At 39.5% G+C, this 26,833-nt stretch overlaps 1 long non-coding RNA gene across 1 annotated transcript; it reads left to right on the top strand.

Annotated features, from left to right (window-relative positions):
* The first annotated feature begins 319 nt into the window (after positions 1–319).
* Positions 320–23,242, top strand: LOC134149889 (uncharacterized). Its single transcript, XR_009960537.1, has 3 exons — positions 320–1,861; positions 2,180–2,266; positions 20,955–23,242. It is a non-coding gene; the product is annotated as an uncharacterized LOC134149889 (long non-coding RNA).
* Positions 23,243–26,833: the final 3,591 nt, after the last annotated feature.

Raw genomic sequence — 26,833 nt, 5'->3', positions numbered from 1 at the left:
CCCCATTACCCTTGCCAGGCAGGCTCCTTCCCTTCTAAGAAAAGATTGTTCTCCTGACCAGCATGACAAACAACAAAAAAAGATGTGAGACAAATTACTGATAGCATAATCACAGCATCTCTTGCAAAGATGCTCTTGTAAAGAGATCTCTTGCTCTCAGCTCTGAGATTCTAGCTGGAGTGTTTGTGGCTTTTAAGAGTCTCCAAAGACACACACGTGCCCACATACAATGCTAGTATGAAGGAACCAAACAGGCAACTTTGTGCAGTTTTTGCAATTCACATTTTCAGCACTGAAAAGAACATGTAACTGAAAATGTATAAAACGGGAATAAAGTTTGTTCCTTGGGTATTCAGTGTTAGAGCTAAGAGAAATACAAAAAACAAACAGAAGCCCAGAAATGCTAACCTAACCTAGGGGCTTCCATTTAGACATGTAGATCCCTCTCTAAAAATTTCCTGAGAAGTAGTAGAGTGAAGTCCCATTGGCTTCAATAATACTGGGGACTACTGCATTTCTAGAATTTGGCATTTTTATTACGGAGACTTTTTTTTTTTTTTTTAATGGCTGAGGTGATCTAAGAGCACATATGTCATTGACTTTATATAGAGATGGTGTCACCAAATCACATAGGTGCTTTCCAAAATCTCACCTCAGATTGTCAGCCCGTAGAACTCACTTCTGGATGTTTGAAATACAGAACTGTCTATCTTTCAAGTTATTTTCTTCTTAAGGCAGAACAAATCTTTGTGAAGCAAAGCAGGCATCTCTTGGAACTTGTTTCCATAACAACCTCCCAGACTGTTTCTCTGTACCTTGTGACTTTGGCTAAAAGCAAAAGCACTCACTGAATATTTTCAGTGCTCAGATCTGAGTACCCCATCTTTATAGCTGTTTTCTTTGCTTACTGAAGAAGATCCGATCACCTTATATCATGTACAACTGCTCTGTCCAGCTCAAAACTGACAGACTATTACCAGCACTGGAAAACAGACATGCAAATGAGAAGAAGGGAAAGGACTTTTATTTGTGTATCTTTGCACAAAGAAAGGTGGAGAGTGTGTAAAGGATTTCTGAGCCCTCACAGTCAAGGAGTTGGGGGGACACCAGGCCTCCAGATTTGGAGTCATCTGGGTACCCAGTGACAAGGAACATGAGCTAAAGCATCTCATAAAAAAACCAAACAACAACAAACAAAACACAGAAACTCCTCTTTCAATAATCTTGTTAGGAAATAAAGACTTGCTGTGAAAGAGGGTTGTTTCCTGTACCCTTTGCTGTTGTTCTGTGACCATCAGTTCCCTAAATCAGTCATTTCCCCACAGGAGGTTATGCACCAAATCAGGGCAGGGCAGAAACCATCTTGCTGGAGGTGGGGAAGGAAGGAAGAGAAGAATTTTATTGAGGACAACTTTTTTATCCACAGCTCATCACCCACATAGGAGATTGTAAGTGTGAAAGGCATGAAGAGGTTTTTTGTGGTCCTTCAAAATACACATTACTGTTGGTTCCTATGAAATTTCTAGTCTGTTCCTGTGTGGAAAATTTTTAAATTTGGGATTTTTGAGCAATTTTCTGTTTTGGCTCTACTCCTTTTGCTCCAGCTTCCATGAATAAAGATTCACTGTTATGTCAGCTGTGGAGATGAAGGTGACTGGACTTAATGTTCTCTGCGAGGCCCATCCATTCAGTGTACAAATACCCCTGTGGAGATAAAGAAGAGTGAGTATAAAGGAAATTCAGGGCAGCAAGAGGCAGGATAAGGATTTGAGTGTCTTCCATACTGTGGTGGAAAGAGCAGCATCATTCCTCAAAGCAAAGGAACAAACAGCTCCAGTATCTGCTGTTGTAGCAGAAGTAGGTAAGGTTTCTTTTTCATCTGTGAAGCTAACAACTAATGATTTCTTTCAATTAATAGGAAAGAATTTCCTAATTAAGATTTGCAGCCTGGAGGGAGAATGTGGTTCTAGGTGAAGAAGGAGAGAAAGATAATTATAAACTACAGAAATGCAATATGGGCCAGATCCTCCCCATCTGCTGGGGAGGATATAAATTACCAAAACTCCGTTTAGTAAAGCCACTTTGGTTTATACTGGCGCCCAACTTCAGTCATATGCATCAAGTCAAAACGTATGTGCTGTTTGTTAGAATGCTTATTTTTGTTTGTTCTTCTCTTCAGATCCTGTTTACATCAGGGAAAGATTTGCAGATTACAGCAAGAGTTAACCACAGCTTTCCCAAAAGCTATCATCTGAGCTGAATCCAAGTAAGTCTACTGAATAGAGTTAGGTTTCTGTTTAGGTTTATATTGGCAAGAATAAGAGCATCAGCATCTTTATGCAGTCCTGGAAATGGGCAGACCAATTCACAGAGGAGACTAAAGAGAATTTGTAGAGAAGACTAAATGAGATTCTGCCCTCAACTGCAGCCATGTAAGTATTGAAATCTCTCTTTACACTGTTACGACTGAGATCACAGTCTGAGCTCATCTGAACTCTGTGGAGCTGGCCCTCCAGAGAAACTTTGTTTTGAAGATGCCTGTATCCTTACTCACTAGCAGGCACATAGTGAAATATCTGACTTGCAGTCATCTGCTATATAAAGTTAAGGAGGGGAGCAGGTGTTTGCAAGTTGTAAAGACTTAATTCTCTTATAAAATGAAGAGTTGCCAGTGAATTCTGAGTGTCCTTAGCATAAGACAGTTATTGATGAAATTGCTTGCTAACTGCAAGAAGGAGATCAGTGATTTGAAGGATCAGGTCCCAGATAAGGCAAGCCCTGGTCAGGGAGATAAAACCAGAAAAATACTGGTGAGGGAAAGCAGACAGGGACTGCAGTAATAGGGTAACTTATATTGTTAGTATGCATGTCAATGATGTACACCTTGCTTGGCTGGCTGTGTTTTCACTTGTTCTAGGGAAGTCTGCCTGAGGCTTGTTGTCTGGCACAAGGGCTTGAATATTGTAGGGTGCTTTTTAGCTTTAGGAAACACATAACCATGATCAGTGTGGGTTTTGCATTCCTGAAGTACAAGCGTTCATTGATAAAAATTCATTGCAGGAAAATTCCATGTTGTCTCTCATATAGATTTAAAGGGGCTGAAGCAATAGATTAAACTTTTCAGTATACATCTTTTTCTTAGTGAAAGAAAGGAAAAGACTTGCAGGAGGAAAATTTTGAGGAAAGTGTTTGCTCAATAATTTCCGTGGTCACCCTGAACACTGATGCTGTATTGCTTACTCATTAGAAGATAAGACTCATGGGAAATCTTTATCTTAGCACGAAGTATCAGTGAAAGCTGAGCAATTCCTTCTTTGGCTTTATTTTCACTAAATGAGTATAAAGGTATTTACTCAGGGGAAAGGTATTTACTCAGGGGTATAAAGTTTTGGAGGACCATTAATCAAAAGTTCTATAAATCACAAAGTACTTAACTGGTATTATAGCTATTGTGTATTTAAAGAAAACTGGAGTCCAGATTCTGATCTTTGCCTGAGGTTAGAAAAATGTATCCTCAGGGGTATGAATGTTGTTGCTTCTAGTGTGAAAGAAGAATCAAGCCCAAAGTCACTGTAGACTCACTGTATATGTGAAGAGGGCTGTAAATGCAGTTACCTAGAATAGATCTCTTGAGGTGTACAGGTCCCCTCTCTTAAAAGATTGTATGCCATTTTACACCAACAAAATATTTAGCTTTTAGAGTACAGATTGGTTTATTCTCTTATATTCTCTGGAGCAAAATGAAAGAACATTTTGCAAGAAAACTGGAACATTACTGTCTCCTCTTGCTTGTTGATGCATCTGTTGTTTTCAATTAGCTTGATGGCATCCATTTTCAGGAAGCAGATGCTGCCCTCCTTTACATTGGTGTAATTCTGGAATAACTACAAACGTCAGTGAAGTGATTCCAAGTTTATCCCTGGTGAAAGCAGAATTGGATCACAATCTTTTTGTGTGCTTATGTGCTATGGTGCTCTCAGGAAGGTGTACCATCACTATACTGTAAGGAGAAAGTGAGCACCTGTTGGCTGAGTCATGTTCGGCTGTCTTGTGTCCTTAACATCACAGACATGGACCTGACTGGAGCAGAATTCAGGCTGGGTGGAGTGTATGGGGTCATCAGATTACCTGCTCTTTTCTGTTGTAGAATAGAGCAGACACCAGGCCTAGATTCTTGACCTCTTTCTCATTCTGATTTCCACAAACTTTCTCTTGCTTTGGTATTATTTCCAAGGAGAAGAAGGTTTTTAAGCAAAGGAAATATGATTGGAAGTCTTGAAATAATAGAACGGTAGCAGAGATAGCCATGGAGACAAACTCTACCTCACCTACAGTTTTGGTTGTTATCGCTATCTTTGAAAATTTTTGTAGTCCTGAAAGCTGGCTAAAGATCCTGACTCTAGAGTCTCCATTTTCAGGGAATACCAAGATTATACATCCTGGTCCACTTCTTTCCTGCTCTGACTCTGCTAATTTAAATAACATCTTCCCTGAAACTAGACAAAAAAGCTTAATATAAAAGCCTTTAGAATGCTGTGTGGAAAAATACTAGTTGAAATGGGACAGATGAGCATTAACAGAAGAACTGTAAAGTCACATTGAATATTACAGAGTAGTTTAAAACTTTGGGAAACACATAATCATGATCAGTGTGGGTTTTGCATTCCTAAAGCACAAGCATTCATTCATATAGAGTCAATAAAGAGCAGAAGAAAGAACAATACCACTAAGTGCTGTTGAAATAAGCAGTGTGAAACTAGAGAGAGATTCTTAAGGGTGTTCCTTAAGGATTAATTCTGGATTTGTTTAAAATATTATTAGTACAGCTGAACTTACAAAACGTACCAATGATGCGACCCAAGCATCATCATCAAAGGCTGTAGATTAAGACACAGAACTGGATGAGTTTGAACACTGGACTTAAAAAATGAGATGATATTAAACAGCTAAAAAAGGTTAAGATCATCGTAGGAAATTTGGCAAGCTTGTCACTTGGGGAAGACGGACAACAAGAAAGACTGGTAATACTAAGATCAGCCAGAGTGCAAGCGTCACATCCTGAGCCACTGAAGTCAAGCAGCTATAAAAGTTGCAGATGCAATCCTTGAAAGTCTCAGAAGGAGCACTTTCAGTGTCCATGTGATTGAGGGAAGAGAAAGGGGTCCTAAGAGGGGGGTAGGATGGGGCAGGGGTTACCAGATGAATCTCAATTGTTCTGGTAGTTAGTGTGGAGGCAGAGAGAGTATCCATACCTTAAATAACTTAAATTCAAAGAAAAGAAGAAAGTGCACAGAATGTAGAAGAGGGGACAGGCCACTTGGGAGAAATATAAGAATGTTGTTAGAGTATGCAGGGATGTGACGAGGAAGGCTAAGGTCCAGTTGGAATTAAATCTGGCAAGAGATATCAAGGATAACAAGAAGGACTTCTTCAAATACGTCACTAGCAAGAGGAAGACTAGGGAAAATGTGGGCCCAGAGCTGAACTGGGTGGGGGTCCTGGTACAAAGGATCCAGAGAAAGCAGAGTTTCTGAATGCCTTTTTTTGCTTCAGTCTTTACTGCTAAGAGCAGCCCTCAGGAATCCCAGAGTCTGGAGACAAGAGAAAAAGTCCGGAGAAAAGAAGAATTTCCGTTGGTTGAGGAGCATCAGGTTAGAGATCTTTTGGGCAAACTTGACACCCACAAATCCACAGGTCCTGATGGGATGCATTCACAAGTGCTAAGGGAGCTGGTGAATGTTATTGCTAGGCCACTCTCCATCATCTTGGAAAGGTCACGGAGAACAGGAGAGGTGCCTGAGGACTGGAAGAAAGCCAGTGTCACTCCAGTCTTCAAAAAGGACAAGAAGGAGGACCCAGGCAACTCCAGGCCAGTCATCCTCACCTCCATCCCTGGAAAGGTGATGGAACAGCTCCTCCTGGATGTCATCTCCAGACATGTGGAGGAAAAGAATGTGATCAGGAGTAATCAGCATGGACTCACCAAGGGGAAATCATGCTTAACCAACCTGATAGCCTTCTGTGATGGAATGAGTGGCTGGGTAGATGAGGGGAGAGCAGTGGACGTTGTGTACCTTGACTTGAGCAAGGCTTTTGACACTGTCTCCCATAACATTCTCCTAGAGAAGCTCAGGAAGTGTGGGTTAGACGAGTGGACAGTGAGGTGGATTAAGAACTGGCTGAATGGCAGAGCTCAGAGGGTCATCATAAGTGGTGTGGAATCTAGTTAGAGGCCTGTGGTTAGTGGAGTCCCCCAGAGATCAGTACCGGGTCCAATCTTGTTCAACCTTTTCATCAATGACCTGGATGAGGGGACAAAGTGCCTCCTCAGCAAGTTTGCTGACAATGCCAAGGTGGGAAGAGTGGCTGATCCACCTGAGGGCTGTGCTGCCATTCAGAGAGTCCTAGACAGGCTATAGAGTTGGGCAGAGAGCAATCTCATGAAGTTCAACAAGGGCAAGTGCAGGGTCCTGTGCTTAGGAAGGAATAACCCCATGCACCAGTACAAGCTGGGAGCTGACCTTCTGGAGAGCAGCTCTGCAGAGAAGGACCTGGGAGTGCTGGTGGATGACAAGTTGACTATGAGCCAGCAATGTGCCGTTGTGGCCAGGAAGGCTAATGGTCTCGTGGGGTGCATTGGGAAGACTGTTGCAGGGAGGTCAAGGGAGGTGATCCTGCCCCTCTACTCAGCCCTGCTGAGGCCTCATCTGGAGTACTGCATCCAGTTCTGGACTTCCCAGGACAAGAGAGACATGGAGTTCCTGGGGAGAGTCCAACATAGGGCTATGAGGATGATCCGAGGGCTGGAGCATCTGCCCTGTGAGGAACAGTTGCAAGAGCTGGGCCTGCTTTGCCTGGGGAAGAGAAGACTGAGAGAGGGTATCTTATCATTTTTTTCAAGTACCTGAAGGGAGGATGTCTAGAAGATGGGGCCGAACTCTTTTCAGCCATGCAACAGACGCAAACTGAACCATAGGAAGTTCCCCCTGAATATGAGGAAGAATTTCTTTACTGTGAGAATGATAGAGCACTGGACCAGGTTGCCCAGAGAGGTTATGGATTCTCTTTCTCTGGAGATCTTCAAAACCTGCCTGGACGTGATCCTGTGCAATGTGTTCTAGGTAACCCTGCTTGAGCAGGTGTGTTGGACTGAATGATCTCCAGAGGTCCCTTCGAACCTCAACCATTCTGTGATTCTGTGTAATATTTCTTATCTATTGCCCTCTAAAACCCACCTATCTCTGTCTATTGCTTTTTCCCTCAACCTAGAATATCTGCTCTCCTTCCCCAGGACCTGCCCCTTCGCTAGTGAGCTCTTTGAAGTCACTGGAATAGTGAATTTTGCTTGTTTTTGAGAAAAGCCTTAAGCCAGTTCTGCTGCAACTCAACAGGATTTCTAGTTTGGATGCAGAAACCAGCAGTGGTGAATAATCTTCAACAACAGTTTGTGAACTGAAGATCATAGCAGGTGATAATGATGGTCAATATGGCCTGAAGAGGTTAGGAGAATAATTTCCTATTCTAGGTGCTGTTCTGGCAGAAAGAGAGTAAAGCTGTTACCATCTGTTTCTTCTCTCGCCTCTTTAACTTCATTTCATCCTGTAGACAAGTGACGAAGTATCCCTTTGAGCTCAGAAACTAGTTCAGAGATTGACCAAGGTGGAAGCTTCTTCACCCATCCAACCAGCTGTGTGCGCCATAGAAGCACCAAGAAGAATCTAGTCCTTATATTTTGTCCTTGAGCCTTCTAGCTTATTGCTGCTTTTTGTTCACTTACATTATGAAATCATTATCATCTCGTGATTTGTTTCTATGTTTTGGCCAGCGTATTCTCTTTTTAAACTTTCAAATAGATCCTTATTTTTTCTTCCGTAGGGAAAAAAGAAAAAAATCAAAACCACAGAATCACAGAATGGGTAAGATTGGAAGGGACCTCTGGAGGTCATCTGGTCCAACCCCCCTGCTCAAGCAGGGTCACCTAGAGCGTGTTAGACAGGATTGCATCCAGGTGGGTTTTGGATATCTCCAGAGAAGATTCTACAACCTCTCTGCGCAACCTGTTCCAGTGCTCTGTCACTCTCACAGTGAAGAAATTCCTCCACATATTCAGGCAGAACTTCTTGTGGTTCAGTTTGTGCCCGTTGCCTCTTGTCCTTTCGCATGGGACAGCTGAAAAGAGTTTGTCCCCATCTCCTTGACACCTTCCCTTCAGATACTTACAGACATCGATAAGATATCAAAACCAGGAAAAAAAACAAAAAAATAAGAAATCAAAATAAAAAAGAAAAATCGAAACAAAAACTTACCAATAACCTTGCATGTTATGAAAGCAGGAGAATGTGAACACCATTTGAACTTGACTAATGACATTAGCAGGATGGTGCACATAAATCCAGATATATGTTGTCTTAAGATCTTGTCCCTAATGTTTTCTAAAATAGGCATAATTTCTTGAGTCAGGGCAGTAAGCAAACTTAAAAAGGAATTATGCTGTAACTGTTATGGAGGCAGCTAACAAAATGCTTTTTCTACCATGAACTGAGTGTTTCTGTTTCTGCGCTAGCCTCACTTTGACATTGATGGAAACAGACACCTTCATTAAATATTTATGTACTACTTAATTTACTGTTGTTGCATTGCGGATGCATAGGAGGCCCAGTCTTTTGAAAGCAACATATTGATGGTCAAGATCCTACATCAGTCAGTACTATGCAAAAAGAGAGCAAAAAGCTGGTCAAACTGCTTGTATGGCTGACATTGTATGCAGCTTTTCGGAGCTCAAGTAACTTTTCAATGGTGAGGGAGCATTTTTATGTTCCAATTTTACAGTAGGGAAAGAATGAAGCTCGAAGAGCTATGGAGAGTGGTGGAAAAGCAGAAGTTAAAATGAGCAAAACCCATGACTCTCAGTTTGGTGCTATAGAAGAAATCTTTGTCTGCTTGACCCTTGCAGCCATGTCTTCTAGCAAGCAGGTGTTGAATTTGCAAGGGCGTACAGGTAGAGAGCACAGGAGCAAATACTACGGAGATATGATGTTGATTCATGAGGATATGTAGGAGGCATGGGTGATGCATTTATGGTAATTCTTTATGCAAGCCTGATTTATTTATGCGTCCTGGTAAAGAGTATTTACCCATACTCTTCTTTGGCGTGCTCTGAATTTGGGACTAATGTCTTGCTCATTTGCCCTTTCCATCATGACTTCTGTTGTAAACATTCCTCAGTCGACAGCTGTATTCTCATCAACAGGGTTATATGTTTAAGGAGTTCCATGAAAAAGCTTCCCTATCAGTGATGGCAGGATAATCTGCATTTAATTCCCACTTTATTGTCAGTACATATTTACCTACCGGATCCTTTTTGGGTGTGGTTATGGATGACCAAAGCTACTTTATCAGTCTTCTTCTTTAGCTAAATCTCACGTATGTTTCTCAAGGTATGAGTTATGCTGCAATTTTAATGCATCAGAGATAGTATTGTCAAGTATATTCTTCCTAAGAGGAACTATGGATTTTCATGCTTATGGATGATAACACAAAGGAATAGATTTTTGTAGTCTGACCTTGGAGATGGCACAGTGACTTTCAATCACACTGTGGAGGTTATTCACTACTGCTCTGCCATTAATCTGTTATCTCATCATCTATTAGAGTTTTCTACAGTGGACTGGCAACATTTCTGTAGTACATATTTCCATCAAAGTATGTATCTTCTTCAAAATCAGCAATGTTTGCAGAGACAACTTAGTTTGATTCATTTTGGTATTCTTTTTAGAACTAATATTTGGAAAAGTCTTTAACATATATCATTGTTTTTGTAATGTTTTGATTTTTTATTTTTTAAAAATGATTTTTAAGGAAATATGTGTAAAACAAGATAAAATGGAAAATTTTGAATTTATGATGTTTTTACTTTGACCTATAATGAAAGATATAATGAGTTTTTATTTGTTGGGCTTTTATTGAAATTATCCTTGATTTAGGACTTCTTTTTTTAAAAATCTTTTTTTCCAACAGGTATAGTGGCAGTCATTGGAGCAGTGTGGCTCCAGTGTTAGCTCCAGTACTTCTTTCCATTCAATTAGATGATATGCAGATGCTCCAAACCAAACAAAATGACAGGCCAAAATGACATGTATACTGGAATGTGTATTCATAGTGACAAAAGGGATGTTCCAGTGCTGTGGCTGTTGCTGAGACAAGCCAACTGTTCCTTTCTGCAACTATAAGAAAAGCACAGTTAAAAGCACAGGTGTTTAATGGGCCCAGACTGTTTTTGCATCACAGTATGACTTAGTGGAACATATCATTCTTATGAGTTCTGAGCTCTCCCTGCTTCCACTCAGCAAGTAATCTTTTAGAATTTTTTTAGGCATGTTATGCCATAGGAAAAAAGAAAAACATAAACAAACAAACAAGCAAACAAAGTCCAGAAAAACAGAATACAATCCTGGTAATTCTTTTGGCTGCAGTGGGAGGAAGAATGACATTAGCAGAAGCTGCTGTCTGCAGAGTGCTTATACTTGCCTTATTATTTACCCTTTAAGTTTTTTCTTTGATTCTTTAGAAAAAAATCTGGACAGGTTTCTGCACTCTCAATGACACTTAGATAAGTGGATTTCAGAGAAGATGAATAGTGAACTTTCTTTGCATAGTAACCATTAATCAACATTTCCATGGAAGATGCCTGATTATGTTGATCAATCCAGCTGCAGCTGTGATGTAGATGAGGTGGGTTTTGGAGACTAATGCAGTTTTTCTCTCTATTCTACTTCCCCCACTCATATACCCCAAGCAGCAGAAAAATACCCTCACACCTGGCATTTTTGCTCTTTAGGAAGTTACATCAGTAGATTTAGTGTAAGGTGTTTCATTAAGGTAAGAGACCACTTAAGGATGAACGTCTTGTTGTTAAATACTTGTCTTTGAGCCATGGATATAGTTCCCAGCTCTATCATATGGCTCTTGGAAGTCCCACATTTTTCAGTTTCACAGGTATAAAGTGGGACAGTACTACCACATTTAGTTGCTCCTTTTCCCCAAACCATCTAGACAGTAAGATCTTTTTAAGTAAGCTCCATCCAGCTCTTATCTTATACCTTTATAATGTAAGGCACAGCTGAAGACCCCTACTCCCTAAAGTACTGTGTTTATTACTGTTTTAACAGTAATAATTAACATAGGAACAGAGAAGATCAAACAAACACGGAGAAACATTTGGCCTTGTGCAGGAGACCCGTGGAGTATCCAAATGCTAACCAGTGCTGCTGCTAGCAAGCTTGATGTTGGCTATGGGCCAGTGCTTTGGCCATGCTGATCTGATTTCTGTTTTTCAGGCTCCAGTACAAAATATTCAAGCCAGCTGTCCTTATTCATGATTTTCTGTTCCTTTGGAGGCTCTTGTATGATTCAAATCCTGCAAAATATTTCAAGCAAAGACCAGAGCTGACTTATTGCAAGGTAAATTGAAAGCCAGTTGACACCATGGAGACAAGAAAATGAGATTAACTCTTCACAGGTAGTCCAGAAGAAGTAAATTTAAGCAATATCTTTCTTTTTTCTTTTTTTTATTTTCTTTTATTTTTTGGTAATCTCTTTGATTGAAATATGATCACAAGGTATTTTTGGTGTGAGCCAGTGGCAGATCTTTTTGTGCCCATTGTGATCCATTGAGAGCAGACAATTGGTTCCAGGCAAGTGGAGCCAGATTCTCAGGTGGTATTTGTACAACAGTGTATTTTTTCTGATGCCAGCTCCACAGGGTGGTACAATGCTGTTTTTGAAATCTCTAGTTTTTCAACTGATCAGTTTTACAAACAGTAGGGAAATGAGACTTGCTGTCTTGAAATCTTGTGTTCTGAAGCATAACTTAAGTTCTCTTTAGCATGTGTTTGAATGTTGCAATATCAACCTGTCTGTGGGTAGATGGAGGATCACAAGTGTATTCTGTGAGATATTATGGGTCTGACCACTAATTTCTATTTGTTTTTTTTATTCCTCAGTTTTCCCAACTTTAGAATAGAAATAATTTCTTTCTCTCCTCAGCGTGCACTTGGTTGTTTATCACTAAAAAGGATCTATAGGAACAATGGATGTGTAAGTTCATTTTTCTCCAGATAATTCAAAATACCTTTTTGCTGTAGTAAATCACAAGAAGAGAAGTGTGAGGCTGGGAGGCAGGACTTAGGTTTGCTGCTCTGGCAACTGGTTACCATGGGGTGATCAGTTGATCTCTCTATAGGCCTGTTTCTGATTTTGCATGTTTGCAACTTCTCTACTCCTCATTTCCTTAGCTGGTATTTCCCTGCACCAACATACCCTTCTCCATGCTTCTCATCAGCATTCATAAATCTGGCTACAGGGTTGTGAGGCAGCTATGGTGGGAGCATAGATAAGTTAACCAATCAGACATGATGAAAATACATTCACCATAAATCTCACCCCCAGGAGTTTGGTGTGGATTTGTGAAATATGAGGTTAAAAAATAAAGAGTTAAAGCCTAACTCTATCACTGCCACTCTGTTCAATGGGAATATTTCCACTGACGTTAGTGAGACAGAGTCAGAGCAGCATCAAACATGTTTGAGAAATCCCACCTCTTGCTCTGAGCGGGGTTATTACTTGACATTGAAAGAGCAACAGGAGAAAAGGTACCTTTGATCCAAAATCACCCACTTTGGGGATGTGAGCTCTAAATAAACTTGCTATTTATCTTAATATTTATTGTTCTTTTTGATCACATTCCTCATCTCCAAGTGAATGGTGCTCTGACATCCCTTGAGTGTATGGCTTTTAGAGCCTATAGCATTCTAATTTCCACATCTCCACAGACGGAGTCTGTAACAGCAATGCCTTCGTTACAGGTGCTTTCTTTTAATTCCATGACTTCATCAAGGCATGACAACTTTCCTATGAATTAATGTGGTTGTTTTCAGTGTATTAATGTTTTATTGTGCCAGCCTGTAGAGAGAAAATTAAATATTGCTGCGTATATGGGACCAGAGTTAAGCCTTTGGGAGAAAAAGTGAGAAAGAAAGGAGAGCCAAGCCAGGGGGCCTTGGCCTGGAGAGCCTTGCTTGCTGTTGCTTAGGAAGAGAGGAGAAATAAGGAGCAGAGACTGGTACCACTGCTGCCACTAATATGGCAACTGTTTCCTCTTCTCCATGTTCCTTTCCGTCTTTCTCATTAGCAGCCACAGCCTGGCTTCCCAGGAAAAAAAGCAAAGCAGACAGCAGGACCATGGCTATTTTGCTGTCCCCAGTAGTCTATTGCCCTTAGCAGCTCTTGTCTCTACCTTTGCCATAAAGCTAGTTCTACTATTTTATTGTGTTTTTGTGTGATGGTTCCCTGGGCATCGTCATACTGCAAAAAAAACATTTAAAACTGCAATGAAGATAAAACAAATACAACTTTAATAGAGGCTAGCAATTGAAGTTAAAGCTTTTAAGGAAGATTAGACTCAAATTGCTAATCCAAGTAAAACTCAAGATACTTCATCTTCTCTGCTTCTTTAAGCTACAAGAATTGATTCAAATGATCATTTTTAAAGATTGTAGTGGAGATAGGTGTATCTTGTTGAATTTTAGTTTAAATGTCATTGACTCTGCAATGCTCTGGGAATATTTTCTTTAAGGAGTGTTTTGTGAGTTAGGGGAGAAATCTCAGCCCCACATCCCTGGATCCTCAAACATTTGAAAAGGTTTTGAAATCTAGCAAACAGTCCAGATTTAAATATCTCTGTGTTAGCTCCACCTTTGAACTGTAAATGGGAGTGGATCGTGTCACATGCATGTCAGCTGCATTAGCTGAGCTGAAGTAGGTATGCCTGGTGTGTCTATGCATGTTCATGTGAAGCCTAGAGCCCTCTTCAACCCAGGCTTGATAGTTGTACGCTATATGTACCCCAAATTTTTGTAGTGATCTTAAATAGAATGAAAATGATGTGGTAATTAGCAAGACTATTAACTGAATTTGGTTTTGTACATTACTTTGGACATACGAAGTATGTTGGAAGGAATAACTATAAAGTAGTTTCAGGCCTCCCAAATACAATTTCTCAGCAGCAAAAAGAAATAGTTATTCTGGAGGCTGCTGAGGTGCTGCTAGGCTAATTAACCCTTTTAGGGTAAAGCGTACTATTATTTATACACAAAAATGCCCACAGAGAGCAGCTGGTGACTTTTCTGAATATGAATGCTCGGCAGATGGGTCTCTATGGAAGAATTTGTAGAATAAAGCTGAATTTTGTAAAACCTGGAAATTCAGAGGAAAATCTGTGATACAACAAAGTTTGTCTTATACTGACTGTTGCAGTAGGGAAATTCCACCAATACTCTGTTACTAGTTTATGGGGTGGCAGAGTGCCATCCTGTGGGCCATGGAAGTATTTAGCAGAAAACTCTTCAATATGTGATACGCATTTAGAAGGGTTGTAGGGAGCTTGTGGCAGAGGTGAATTTGGTTATGTAGGCTCTATTTGCATGAGTACAGCTGTCTGCATTGGCATTTATGTTTCTTTAAGCAGTTTCCTTTGCTGTTGGAGAGGTTTCTAGAGCAGTCAATGCTGAGGTATGTGAGGCACAGTTTTTGCTAAGCTTTTTACTCTAGCTGTGCAGAAGTATGTCTTCCATGAAGGACTGATAAGGAGAATGACAGAAACATAGCCCTTTTTTCCAAACAGAGCAGGGACAAACTCATTCAAGATGAGAAAGAGAGGGTAGCTTCTTTTCATGCAGAGAAGAGGATCCATACTTCTAAGCCACATGACAGAACCAGTTGGTTTAGGAGTGCAGAAGGATGTTCTGTTACCTGCTGGAGTTTCATGGGAAAAATGATTAATAATGCAGAAGAGCATATAACTCGGGAGCAGTCCTTGGAGCAGGGAATGTGACCTCCCACTCTTTGCCACTTTTCTGTCACAGGATGATAGAATCACAGAATGGTTGAGGTTGGAAGGGAGCTTTGGAAATCACTTTGTCCAATCCTCCTGCTCAGGCAGGGTCACCTACAACACATTGCACAAGACCCTGTCCAGATAGCTGTTGAATATCTCCAAGGACAGAGACTCTGCAGCCTCTCTGGGCAACCTGTGCCCGTGCTCAGGCACACTCACAGTAAAGAGTTTTTTCCTTATGTTCAGATGGAACTGCCTGTGTTTCAGTTTGTGCCTGTTGCTACTTGTCCTATTACTGGGCACCACTGAGAGGAGTCTGGCCTCATCTTCTTTATACCCTCCCTTTAGATACTTATGCACATTTATAATGTGGCATTACCACATTATGGCATTGCCATATGGGCAATATTCATTCAGAATGTGTACTTATTTAACTATATTTGACAGATATTTTCTCTCATTTTCTTTCCTATAAAAATTGAATTTTAATTTTTTTCTCTATATTTGTTCACAGAATAAGAACTGGCCAAAAATGACAAACAGACTCATTCTGTCAGCCAGCTAAAATCAACAAAACAGCTAATGTATCATTATTGAAATGAATGCTGACCTGTAACCAATGTGCTGTTATTAATGTGTGTAAGACTGCATGGCTAATGGATCATTGCAGAAAAAAAGTATAGATAGATCCATATCACACATATTGATAGGTAAACCAGATTTATTTCAGGGAGAAGATAATAAAGGTAAATCTGAAATGTGAAGTTGTATTCCAAACTCTACTACTGAAATAACAGTATTTCTCTGACAGAACTCTGAGCCACCTAAGTCATTTCTTTGTCTATTGCTCTGAACCTTCTGCAGCATCTAGCAGTATTATCACTGTTATTAGATACTAACCATTGACATGCCATTCATCTCAGAAGTGAAAGGTATATGTTCATGCAACTGCATGTTTAAAAGGAATGTGATCATTTTCTCAAAAGTTCTCTGTTCTGTTGTCCAGAAAGGCATCCAGCAGTCTTCAACCAGTGTATTTCTAGCAAACTGCAAGGACAACCAGAGGTCTTGCCCATCCAGCACAGAAAGGCATCCCGCATAGAAGCAGAGCGCCATGTCAAGGTCTCTCTGAAAGACAGCACAGCCTTCTGGTATATCAGCCACTATTCCCAGGTTTGAGGGTGCACTTTGTCCCTTCATCCAGGCCATTGCTGAATAAGTTGAACAGTCCTGGACCCAGTATTAACTGCTGGGGGACGCCACTAGCCATAGGCCTCCAACTCGGCTTTGTGCCACTAATAACCACCCTCTGAGCTCTACCATTCAGGCAGTTTTCAGTCTGCCTCACTGTCTGCTCATCTAGCCTATACTGCATCATCTTGCCTATGAGGATATTACGGGAGACAGTGTCAAAAGCCTTCCTGAAGTCAAGGTTGACCACATCCACTGCTCTGCTCTCATCTACTCAACCAGTCATTCCACCATAGAAGGCTATTGCATTGGTTAAGCACAATTTCCCCTTTGTGAATCCATGCTTACTGCTCCTGATCACTTTTCTGTCCTTCAGATGCTTGGAAATGATATCCAGGATGAGTTGCTCCACCATCTTTCCAGGGATCAAGGTGAGGTTGACTAGCCTGTAGCCTTTCTTCTTGCCCTTTTTTGAAGATGAGTAACATTTATTTTCTTGCAGCCCTCAGGCAAGTCTTTTTTTTCCTTTTCACAATGAGCTTTTCTGCCACCAACCTGGAGAATCTGACTTATTTTAGTCATCCTACCAGTGGATCTTGAAATTGTAACATTTTGCAAAGAAAAGGTAAGCTCTGAGAGCTCCTTGTGCCCAGATTGCTAATGCCTGGAGTTTTGTAGCTATCTTGGGAGGCAGTTGCAATAGAAGACGACAGAGTCAAGGTATCCAATGTTCTGGATGAATGCTCTCACCTCTGTGATGTTTTATAAAAGGCGGCAGCTGGCCTCCACAACTCTTCTTCTAGTGTGAATTGAAAGACAATAGCAGTGGCCAGCAAGTCAGGTATGAAATAGGCCTGTCAGACATATTCAGGGCTGTGCTTCTTGCTGAAAGTTTTAAGCAGTACACATAGTGAGCTAGAGATTACTATTATGTTCTGGGAAGGCCTGAAACATAAGATAGTATGAGTGGCACTATAATTTGCCACAGAACTGCAGAGGAATTTGGTATATTCTGCCTTTTGAGTGTCTCCAGGGTTTGATGGACAAAAAGACAAGCATTTTGGCTACCTGTATTGGATTTTGATATGTAAAAGGGAATGGAAGTGGGACTTGGCTACATGAACTGTTTTCCAGAGCAGATCAATATAATCTTGGAATTCATAAAAGGACATTGAATCCAACACTGTTATTGTAACTGTTAATGTCAGAATTAAGCAGAACATTTGCTTGAAGGTTGAGATTCCTTATGGGAATTCCACACGGCTCCCATGGAGAGAAGTATGAGTTACATCCTGTCAGTGCTGCCTGGGGTTAAACTGAGAATTTAACTGGAGGGAGGAAGATAGAGCAAGAGGACGTTACCTGATTATTTTTATTCAGTCAGGCAAAAGCTACCAATCTCTTGGAGACAATACTGCATCTTTTCACTTGAACTGTAACCTCAACTGATTATACATTTCTGTTGCCTTTGTTTTCCTTTGTTATAGCAAAACACTGGAAGGATTTTGTAGCTTCATCCTCTCATTAGAAATAGAGTTGATCACTTTGCAATTCCATTGTTCTTTTTTTGCTTTAGAAGGTTTCATTGATCAGTCCTGTTTTGAAATGGGCAATGTAAGTATATTGAATCTGATTTTTTTAATTACATTTCCCTTATCTTTGCATGGTATAGTAGGTTGGCTGTCACATTCTCTCTCTTTAGCATAACAGGAGCCAGTAAGATTTTCTTCAGCAAAGTTACATCCACTCAAAATAGCTTCTCAATGTTTTTACTATTGTCAAGGCTTTCAGCTGTGACAGAACAACACAAGGCATTAAATTCTTCCCACTTAACTTCCAAGTAGTTGTTCATATGTATAGAACTCCCTCTTACTTGTACACACAGTTTGAATGAGACTGACCTCCATCATCAGTCAGAAGAATTCAGGGGTCTTTCATGGTGGCAGGAAGCTGCAGTTTTTTTAAACTCCAAGGAATATTTTATCCTTTCAAAACCTAAATGTAGGAAGCATCTGAACTGTGGTCACATAATTGCACAGTACAGCTTGGATACAATTCCAGAACATGATCTATTTTTTTTTTTATGTTACTGTTTTCAGAAAATTTAACTAAGGAGTTAGCAGCTAATTATTATGAGCTAAGGTGTCAGTATTAGATTCCTAAAATTAACGGTAACAACAGATAGAGAAATAGCTCCCTCAAATTAACCATTTGCCTCCCTCCACAACACCCACATGTGCTCTTCCAACAGCCCACACTCATCTTCAATGAGCATGTTCTGACCAGTTCTGATGTGGAGCCACATTTCTCTTTCTTCTCCTTCCTGAACATTACGACTCTGAATACAGGTATAGCTCTATAACATTACGCAATTTAGTTTTGAAATACATCATCTAACATTAGAGTTATGGTGTGGGATGATCTTGCTTTTTAATTCCTTGATGAGAAAAGGTTATACATCCAGAACATCATTATTCTTTACCTGATATAGACTCTTGGATACATAGTTTAGCCATAATTGAGAAATTATCACCATTTTTATTTTAATTGTAGGCCACCTTTTCAGAAATGACACGGACATGGTAATTCTTGTTTCTGTATGCCCATTACAAGACCTGCTTTCTGCCTTCTGAAGTTCAGTCCCTTTAGAATGTGAATCTGAACATTCAGTGTCACTGACCACTTTGGAAATTCTTGTCTAGTTTTCTACTTTATATTAAAATAGCATTTAAAAATAAATAATAACTAAATAAAGAGCAACCCGTATCTGATAAGGAGTACTTTAATATTTCATGTGTCTTACGTTTCAGGAATTAGCTTCTCATATGTCAGCTCCTTTTTGATAATTTCTTTCTTTCTTTTTTTTTTCCCCTTTTTTCAGATTTAGAGACATTGAACTCTTAGGACTCTTAGGTCCGTTGTCATTATCCTTGTACAGTCAAAATTTTTTTCTCTTGCTTTCTCTGTGGGAGTGATAGTAATAATTTTTTAGATGTTGCTTTTAAACACCATTACATCTGACCCTTGATTTCATGTCAGTCCTTCACTGCTGTATTATACCAGCTAATCTCTTACTTATTTGAAAGGCTTAAAATGACTGTTTTGATTTTCTGTGGTCATACTTTTGGGGGTTTTCACAGTATGTTCGGTGTTAAAGGACTATGCAGTAATCAGTTATACTTTATGAGCTATTTTCACACATTTGCTAATGCCGTAGTGCTTTATATAGAGAGCATTTGATAAAAGATGGGTCAGAAATGTTACATTTGAGCTTTTTGGTTTGAGAATATCTCAGGAAAATGTTTCATGATAAATTCAAAAACCTGTTTATGATAAGTTTTCTTTTAATTAATGGAACCATGTCTGTTGCTATCAATTTTAAATTTTGCATAATCGTTACTTGGATATGCAGGTTATGTTATATGCTTTAACCATGCAATACAGTCAGTGCAATTCCTTTACCATTGAGACTTACTAAATAAGTATAGAATCCCTAGAAGAGCACACTTTTTTCTTGTAGATTATAGGGTTATAATGAAGTATATTTTACAGTTTCTAAGTATTTTTTTGATTATTAATTTGCACCTATTTGATTTTATATTTTGATTTGATATTAATGTACCTATTTGATATAGGTATCAAATATATAGACATATTTTCCACATTTTTCCAGTGGAGTATCCCTGCTGAAGAAGAACCACATAATATACATCAGTATAAAGCTAAGGGAAGAATCAGACCAACAAACTCCACTGTGATTGCTTCCTGCACAATAAAGTACAGTGATTTGTTGTAGGTTCACTTACTGCAGCTCATGTAGATATCTGTCTCTTCCTTTGAACTGTCTGATAAGGTCTCTGACTTGTCAAACCCCAGGAAATCACTTGTATCCAGTTACTGTTACTCTGAATTTTTGCAAAACAAGGAATCAGGAAAAGCACAGTAAGTTGACTTTTAGATGCACATTAGACTAGCATGTTGAGGCTTTGCACTATAGACATGTGGAAAGAAACCAAACAGAGTTTTGCTTTATGAGAAACTTTAATGTGACTTCTAAGATTGTAATTGACTTTGACTAACTTGGGAAGGTTCAAATGTCTTGTTTATTCTAGTAACTTTTCTATCTTACCTTTCTCTCTCTCTCACTATGGAAGACTGCATAAATTTTTAATACCTTATGAATAGCCCTTTAGGTTTCCTGTGTCACCAGGGCACCTGGGTCTGTGCAGGTAGAAGCAACTACATCAAAGTATAACAATGGAAAAATCTGTAAATGAAGAAAGGACCTTGCAGGCCAAACACATTTTGTTTTCTTTGCCTCAATAAATGGTTTCAGTTCTGATTAAAAAAAAATAAATATCTCTCGTGCTCTGATAGAATTTCCTGATCTTGACAAGGGAAGAGGCTTATAAGCCACCTTACTAAAAATAAAGCTACCTTAAGAGGACTTAAATTCAGACACCAAGAAAATGGCTATGGATAGATAGTAAACCTCTAGTTATGGTAGTGGTCAGATTTGGGTCTTCTTCCTTGGAATTGCACAACACTGAAAAGCATCCTACAGTACTGTGTAGCTTTCAGACATATATAATACATGTCTCACAAGAAGAGGTGTGCATAATTCTCAGCAGCTATAAAGGAAGATCTTTCCCCATCCTCCCAAACCTAATCCCATTAGGCGTCAAGATGAAAAAAGAAAGCTAGCACTTTCCAGTGTATCCACCTGTGGTTATATTAAGGAGATATCCCAAATCCATGCCTTTCAAACATTCTCATTAAAAAAATAACTCTTAGGTTGGCATATCTATGGTCCATGCAAAATAAGACATTTTTCTTGGTATTTTTTTAACCATTGTTTTTTTCTCCCTAGGCTGGACTCTGGATGCTTCAAGGCTGTCATGTTGGGATGCTGCAAAAGACATTGTTTCATTGTTGTGTTGCAGAGTTGTTGAAGTTACCCTCTGTGCAGAGAACGCAGCAGTTATGGACAGGAAACTATTTTCCTTGCTTAGTGGTTTTTTTACTGCTGTTTTTAAATGGGCTAACACTCTTAGTTCCAGGAAACTCAAACTAGATGTGAACAAGGATCAGGAGGATGGAGGGAGAATCCCTTACAAGATTTAAATGTATATGATGTCTGAGAAAATCAAACTAAATAGTTTCCAGCAGCAATTTAGAGCTGTTCAGAAAAAGATCCAGACAAGCCTGGAGTACTATGGGAAGCTGCAAATGAACACAAGGTGCTTCCAAAAGATGTTATTAGTGGCACCTATTTTAAACCATCTTTCAGGTGGAAGATCCAGGCCTGGCAAATGCATAACATCAGCCCTTAGAAGAGCAAATAACTTTCTCTAAAGAGCTGAACAATTGACCAAAGTCTGTCCATCTATCTTCCTATCTCTGTGCTCTAGATTACTGTGCTTTATAAACTGTGTTCTTATAACTCAGATAAATGGTAGGAGTACAAGTAATAAACATTCTATTCATCCTCAATATTTGTAATATCTAAGAGAAGAGCCAAAACTGGAGATATTTCTCTTTTCCCTGTGAAGTGTGTTGCTTTAGCATATATATATAGCCAATTCTTGTTCTGAACATGTGAACCCATTGCCTATTTTAAAGGCTATAACAATCTAGTTTCACTAGCTGCAGAGAATTTCACTGAAATAGCACCATTCATTGCCTTTTGTGTGATTTAGAAGGCGTGTTACCCAGATAGTTCTGAAAGTGTAATATAATTTTATGCATTATTCATGGGAAATGCTCTAAAGTCTTCTCCCATTGTGATAAAAACCTTTATCATTCCTCAAGCTCCATGAGTCTGTGCTATGCTGTGCTGAATCTGATAGCAAACTCAGTTATTACTGAACAGTGAGGAGTAGGAACTGATCCTCTGGCCTGGAATCCCCTTCCTTGGCAATGGCAAAAGTCATCTGTGCATGCAAAGATTATTGACCAAAGGTGGATCTACACTGAGTATGTTATCAGCTCTTCACATAGCTGAGTGGGAATGGATAAGGGAATATTGATTGTGGGAGGGAAGAGACTAGGGGGAATAGCTGAGTAAAGGGGATTCTGGGCATTATGACTGGTATCTTCAGCTCTGGTATCAATCCAGCTCTGATGGATTCTGGTCATCTTATTCTGCAAAGACTCTTTATCAATAACACCCTCCACATTTTAGCCTCTCTAGCAATCAACATTGTTGATATGTGTGGGAAAAGAGGCAGAAGATAGCTTACTTTAATGTGATAACTCTTGACACCTGTAAGAGTCTAGGGCTGTAATACTTCTCCACGGCTGCTGGCTGAGGAGGGTCTGATGCGCTTTTGATCTGACTCTTCTTAACTCTCTGTGTCCTGATCTGTGTGGCAAGGCCATGGCTGACATGGGGCAGTCAGAGCTACCATGGACCCCTTTTGTAAGGGTGGATGGTATTCAAAGCTAATCAATCTAAGCACAGGCTGCCTTTAGATAGGCATGAAAATTCTGCAACAGTCTATGGGTTCCCTTCAGACACAGGACACAGGCCAGTCTGTGCTTTGTGCCAGTACAAACAGCAGGGATGTTAGTTACAAGAGCCCTTTGTTTTTGAGGTGAAGCTTTGCTTGAGGTGAAACTTTGCTTGTATGTATTATTTCAAGGAAAATAGTTGGGAATTCCAGGCCAGATCACGTGATGATATAACTAATTCCAACTCCTTCATTAGTGATAGGTTGATTTCCACAAGTCTGGCCCAACGTTTCTGAGAAATTGTGGATGACAGAGCTTTTTGTTTGTTTATTTGTTGCATTTGAAAAGCAAAAGCCTTTTAAATATAATGTGTGAGGTAAACCAGATTTGTACATAGACCATTGAAAATGCACAACTTCAGGCTGTATTCTGGATTAAAACTTTAGGAATGTGAGTTTTTGTAGAAAGTCCCACATGTAATGGGAGAAGAGCATTTTAGACTAGTTAACCAAGGAGATGGGACTCAGCTGAGCTTTGAACAGCGGTAATTGTCCTTATTGGTGATGCCATAATACACGCTTGACTCAAACTTTGCTCAAATGGAACTTTGCACAGGCCAGACTCTGAAGAACCCATGCAACTTGATATTTGTGGTTGTTTGTACTACCGTGGTCCACTTTTAAGTAGGCCAGACATATGAATAAAACCAACATTTTTTAAAGTGTGATGTGTTTATTTTTTCCTTTGTCAAAAGGCTGGTTGCACTCCTGGACTTAATTATGTCTATATGTAATATCTGACATGAAATTAATGCAACTCTACAGCTTTCTTAAGACAGTTCACAGCCACCTGCAGGAGAGCATTTTTTCTTCTTCCGAGGTCATTGCTGCAATACTGCACTGAACGCCTGCCACGAAGAAGAGGTGAAGGTAACTATGCACTTCCTCCTCCTAGTCTACAGGGACTTTGTTCTGTGACAGAGCAGCCAAAGGCCACTCAAACTTACACCAAACCAAAGTGAAATCAGTAATAGAAATCAGTATAGTGATGGGAAGAGAAAGGGAAGGTGTCTGATCACACCTTCTGCTATAGCATGTTTTCCTACCCTTCTCACCTCATGATTCTACAGATACCAAAGGATGGATGCATTTTAAGGGATTTTCTCCTTTTCTGTTCAGTGTCTCACTCCATTCGAGTCCTCTCCTAAGAAGTTCATGAGAAGACATTTTTAAAGGTACCTGTAAGATGTCTTTGCATCTCAGAGATTCTGTGTCTTACTGGAAACCTAGGCAAACCTGAAGCTGAGTTAGACACTCCTCTGAGTAATACTGCCCTCTAGGAGAGCTAGCATGCTTCATCAAGCTCGCTGCAGCTGCAGATGCTGTATGCTAAGCTCCAAATTGCTCCTCATATCTCTTGCTCCTTGACTTGGCAGCTGAAAAGGAAAGCCTCTGTATGCAGAATTTTTTCACTGAGGAGATATTCTGTCTGCTTTACAATCTCATTGAAAGAGAGCGATGAGCCAACAGTCAGCAAAAAGTCCCTCTTGCTCTCACCAGATGCAATGATTTTTTATCTTGCTGAATGAAACAAGGGCAATGATTTAACGCATACATAGGATTTGTTTTCTTCTGGCTTGACACTGTGGCAGTGAGTGCAGGTGCTTGTCTGCTCCTACATTCCCATCTCTCATCCAAAGATCTAAGTGTCTCTAATCTAGGAGTCACATATCACTATGTAAGGTCCTTGGCTGTCTCTGTAGTCGATAGAACTCTGACCACTGTTTCTCACTTTCATATTTGGGTTCATGCCCGTCTTTTGTTTTTCTTATAAAGCTTTAGCTCTCTCAGCTTCTTATTTTAAATTACAGGTTTATTCTGAGCATGCTTGTCTGCTTGCTTCCTCTCTCTCCCTTCTTCTTACAGTCTAGATGATCCTTACATACTTTCTTTTTTGGAGGAAAGCAAGGGTATTACAAACTTACCCATGCCAAAATATCCATTTTAAAGTGAGCAGCACAAATGCCTTTGAGGAACCAGAGTATCACTGTTAGTTACCATCATTATGGATACTGTCATTGTAAACTCTGCATCATCAGTGATTGAAACCTGATTCAACATATAGAAACAAGATGGCTCCCAACCGTCAAAGCATTTTGCATGGGGGTGTATAATGTCCAGGTAGATTATAAGCAACACTGGCAAGTAAATGAGCTTTCTTTCTGCCAAAAATTTGGATTAAAATTAATCAGTTTATGATTATAATGGATCTAATCATGTCTGATGATGACAAAAGCATTATCTCCCCCACCCTCATATACCACTTCTCTTCCATTTTTGTTTCCTAACTAAAATTAAAAATGGTCCTAGAAAAAAAAAATCTTTTCTCCATGCAAATGTTCATCTTATCCATCAGAGAGCCATTACAGAATCAGAGATTCTATAAATGGAAGAGATCCAAGTACTACCAAGGAGGACAGTCATTCTCAGGATGCATATAGATGATCACTCATGAAAACTGTAGATGAGCATGAAGATAAAAGCATTTCCAAACAGATGGTAAGCTCAGCTCTGACCTTCTCCCATGCTATATATACTTACAGAATAAAAATGTCACCTCACAGAAACACAATTTTACACAGAACCGTAATACACTGATGTGTGATGATGCTGTAATATCATCAAACACAAAGGTATGCACAATTCACATACATGCCTATGTGACCCTTACCTATTTTACCCCTACATAACAACACCATGCCTAGTTCTATAGTCTTATCTGTGTGTGAAAGGTGCCTTTTTTTAACAGGATATAAGGAAATGGAACCATGCTCATGGATGCAACATGATTTTGGCTACTCTGGTGAGGAATGGAGCCATAAATGCAAGCTGACAGACTAGTTGTGCAAAAGCAAGAAAAGGGAAAGACAGATTTTAATTTTCAGCAGTATCAAGGAAAAAAAATATTATATGGCTTCATCCTGAAATCTGGGACTCGAGAACTTCTGGCAGAAGACATAATTACTCCAGGACTGGGTCTAGAAATCTTCCCTTATATGTTTTCTCAGACATAATGGTAAGTGTGACATGCCTGATAAACTTCCTCATAGTCTGACTTTCTGGAATGTAACTATTGTGTGACTGAAGAACCAAAGAGTCTTTGGATTCAGGTTAGGTTTACAGTATATTTGAGAGTTTATATTGGAAGAAGGATCAAATCTGAAAACCTAGAAATCGTATGAATTTTCTATTTAAGTCCATGTAGCAGAAGCATACAAGATTTACTGAGTCAAGTCAATGAGTATTTTGCTTGCTTCAGAACTGCAGATAGGAACTATTGTTTCTAGGCTTTTATAATCCACACTTCAGTAAAGACAGGTCTTCTGGACAGTCTAAATTCAGTCGATAATATTTTGAGTAAATGAGTATCTAATTAAATTTTTTATTTTACTCTGCTTTTTAATTTATATTATTAGCATGTAGCTAAATAGCTTTCAAAATACATAGAATTTTGAAGATTATTTAATCTGTCTTTCATATATTAAAGGGATGAGTTATACTAATTCAGGATCTGATCTTCTGAGCTACATCTGCCATAAGAAGGAGCAGTGATAAGAAGTATAAATTTATTAATTTTGAATACAGCATTTATATTTGCAATTTTAATTGGCCTATTATAATGATTTTTCTAGAAGGTTTTCCAAGTACAGATGGCAATTTGGAGAGTCACTGAACCAGAAGAAATGAAATCAAAGAAAGACTATCATCTCTGCTGTTAAATAACTGTGGCAGAGATTGTGTTCCAGACATAAAGAATGAATGCCAACAAAGAAGCAGAAATGAGAGGTATTCTCACGAGTTTCATGAGAAATAGTGGAATTACTTACGACTGGTGTAATTCACTTAAATTTCCATGGTGTCTAATGTCTGCAGGGTAGCAAATGTGGTGCCTCTCTTTAAAACAGTTTCCACAAAGGCATCCAAGGAACTGTGGTCTGGTAAGTCTGACATCTGAATAAGGTAAATGAATATACAGTAAAATAAGGAATTGAATCAAATAATACCTGGTGCATGTGAAAAAATTTCCTTGGTAAAAGTCAACATGGTTTCTATTAAGGGAGGATTTGCCTCAAAAAATCCCATTTCTTTGAAGGGATAAAAAAGCACAGTGATAAGAGTGATTAGATTAGGTGAGGTTAAATTTCCAGAAGATTTTAGAGGGAATTATACAGCTGTGAGCTAAAAGAAGATCCGGCATGCATGAGGGGACAGAGTGCCTCCTCAGCAAGTCTGCGAA

The sequence above is a fragment of the Rhea pennata genome, chromosome 1 (genome assembly GCF_028389875.1).
Source record: "Rhea pennata isolate bPtePen1 chromosome 1, bPtePen1.pri, whole genome shotgun sequence".
Classification (NCBI taxonomy): Eukaryota; Metazoa; Chordata; class Aves; order Rheiformes; family Rheidae; genus Rhea; species Rhea pennata.
Note: the sequence above shows the minus strand (reverse complement) of the source record. Positions and strands in the feature narration are given on the sequence as shown.